A 3,553-nucleotide genomic window follows, 5' to 3' on the forward strand; every position below is an offset into this window, starting at 1 on the left:
ATACTTTTCTGTTCTTATGTACATCCCACACAGTCAATCCAGAGAAAATGTTTCCGTTCGTATGTACATCCCACACAGTTTTATGTATACGCTTGTGTGTGAAAGGTGTAACTATCACACACACTCTGCCTTGGTTAACTGTTTGCTTTTATGAACTACATCACACACGATTTGATGTAGAAAAATGTGTGGCATTGGGCTATCCATCACAAGCGCTTTTACTGCCAAAACCGTTTGCAAAGTTCCATGACCGTCTGTTCTCTTTTTACATCGCACATGTTGTTTTCTTTCTAACTGTGTGCACATTATTTTATTAGCTCCTGTATATTTTTATTTTTGCCTATAATTTATTATTTGAATTGGAAATTTTGAAATATGAAACGTGCAATTCAAATTCTCAGCACAATGGTTCAACAATGAATCCATAAATAAAATTGCCAGTACAATATGTTCAGTAATTACAGGATTAGGCAACAGTTAACTATGATGAACCACAATATTTAAAGGTGGTAAAGGTGAAGAGACAAGTGTAAATCATTTTGACTGCCGACGGTGTTGAAGAAGTGGAATGCCCATAATGTGCCTTCCTGCATGCCATAGGCACGAACCACTTTTGTCCAACCCCTTGTGATGATCGCCCGCCCATCCTTCACCGCCTTCAGGAAGACTTCTAGAGCATTATCATGGTAGCATGAATTATATACTTTAACCTTAGTTGCCTCCACTCCGGTCATGTAGTTTGCAAGGTAATCATCAGTAAATAGCTTCGGAAACCACTGAAAAGAGAAAAATATCAGATACTAAGGTCTAATAGAGTAACTTGTTGTGGGCAGGGGAAAAGGCAACACATTACTTACCATCCTAAAGTTCACCATTGTCTTGGACGAAGTGTAAATAAAGAGCTTAATTCCAATCACCCGTTTCTTTTGCCTAACAATCTTTCTTAGTTTCCTCACTTGACGCTTATTCATGAATATCTCATTGCCCCATATGCAAAAGGGATCGAAGCGTGGATCAGTACCGCTCATATATGTACCTACAAGCAACTAGTAAATGTTAGAAGCTAAACTGAGATTGCACAAATGATGTAAAATACAACTACATATGTTCCTAAGTACAAGTATTTTTTTGAGATTTCAATATGAACTACATACGGATGTATATAGAATTATAGATATAGTTTAGATTAGAATCTAGATTCACGCATTTTGCTCCTTATGTAGTCTATATTGGAATCTCTAAAAATACTTATATTTAGGAATGGATGGTGTACAAAACATGGGATGCAGCTAACCTCGACGACAAACAACAACATCACCCATTGTAGCCCTGTGTAAGTACATGGAAAGCCAATGTTAACTACAACAGGGTTAACATCCACCAAAAATAGCAAATGGTAATAAGACGGCAGCATCTGTAGTGATATCTTCATTGTGAAAGAGTAGCACGGTAGCAAAGGGATGGATTAAAAAATGGATACAACTGCTAATTGCAACAGGCTTAACAACATCCTAATTCATGTTTTGTAAGTTTGTAGCCATTGAAATACAACTCTTTAAAAATGGATACAACTGTTAATTGCAACAGGCTTAATGGCCATTGAAACCGGTACTGATAAAAATGCAATTGGCAGAGTTAAACATCACATGGCAGGAGCTGCCAGAGCAGATAATGGCCCAGTTGTCTATAAAAAGGTAGGGAAAAAAGCTAAAACGTGTTAGGCATGTTTACTACAACATGCTTAATACATCAACAGTACAAAACATAGCCATTAATTGCAACTGGTATTGGTAAGATTGAACTGGTGAGTACATACTTGGTAAGTCCTGAGAGGTGGTTGCGGGGGCACTTCATCTTGGCCAGAGCCCGCCCAAAGTCAGTGGCGGCGGATGTGAGCTGTTCCTCCGGGTCAAAGCGTGGATCGGTGCCACTGACATTTGTACCTACAGGCGACCAGTAAATGGTAGAAGTTAAACTGCAATTGCACAAATGATGTGAAATACTGTAAGACATGGGATGCAGCTAACCTCGACGGCAAACAACAACATCGGCCGTTATGACCCTGCGTAAGTACATGGATAGGTGATACGTCCATTTTGCATCATGTTTTCTTACTGTTATTTACAATGTTTTTATCCATAATAATGCTTTTTTGAGTAATTCTAATGCCTTTTCTCTCATAATTTGCAAGGTACACACCAAGTGGGAGAATTCTGGCAGCTGGAAATCTGGACCTGAGAAAGCTACGTCAGGCCACCTATTCTGCACAACTCCAAATGAGCTAAAACTCCATGAGGATTTTTTATGGAATATTTAAGAAATACTAGAGCCAATAAACAGCAGAGGGGGGGCCACCAGGTGGGCACAACCCACCTGGGCGCGCCAGGACCACCTGGCGCGCCCTGGTGGGTTGGGCCTCCTCGGCCCACCTCCGGTGCCGATCTTCTGGTATATAAGTGATTTTGACCTAGAAAAAATAAGGAGGATACTTTCGGGACGGAGCGCCACCATCTCGAGGCGGAACTTGGGCAGGAGCACTTTTGCCCTACGGTGGAGCGATTCTGCCGGGGGAACTTCCCTCCCGGAGGGGGAAATCATCGCCATCATCATCACCAACAACTCTCCCATCTTGGGGAGGGCAATCTCCATCAACATCTTCACCAGCACCATCTCATCTCAAACCCTAGTTCATCTCTTGTATTCAATCTTGTTACCGGAACTATAGATTGGTGCTAGGGGGTGACTAGTAGTGTTGATTACATCTTGTAGTTACTATATGGTTTATTTGGTGGAAGATTATATGTTCAGATCCATTATGCATATTAATACCCCTCTGATCATGAGCATGTTTATTGTTTGTGAGTAGTTACCTTCGTTCTTGAGGTCACGGGTTAAATCATGTTGCAAGTAATCATGTGAATTTGATATGTGTTTGATATTTTGATGGTATGTATGTTGTGATTCCCTTCATGGTGTCATGTGAACATCGACTACATGACACTTCACCATATTTGGGCCTAAGGGAATGCATTGTGGAGTAGTAAATAGATGGTGGGTTGCGAGAGTGGTAGAAACTTAAGCCCCAATTTATGCACTATTCCGTAAGGGACCGATTGGATCCTAGAGTTTAATGCTATGGTTAGAATTTATTCTTAATACTTTTCTCGTAGTTGAGGATGCTTGCGGGAGGGTTAATCATAAGTAGGAGGTTTGTTCAAGTAAGAACAACACCTAAGCACCAGTCCAACCACAAATCAAATTATCAAAGTAGCGAACGCAAATAAAACAAACATGATGACAGTGACTAGATGAATTCCCCGTGTACCCTCAAGAACACTTTGATTATTATAAGAGACTGTTTTGGCCTATCCTTTGCCTCAAAAGGATTGGGCTACCTTGGTGCATACTTGTTATAATTATCGTTACTTGCTCATTACAAATTACCTTGCTACCAAACTACGCTCTACTTCCAATTTCTCAGCACTTGCAGACATTACCTTACTGAAAACTACTTGTCATTTCCTTCTGCTCCTCGTTGGGTTCGACACTCTTA

Source organism: Aegilops tauschii, chromosome 5 (assembly GCF_002575655.3).
Source record: "Aegilops tauschii subsp. strangulata cultivar AL8/78 chromosome 5, Aet v6.0, whole genome shotgun sequence".
Lineage (NCBI taxonomy): Eukaryota > Viridiplantae > Streptophyta > Magnoliopsida > Poales > Poaceae > Aegilops > Aegilops tauschii.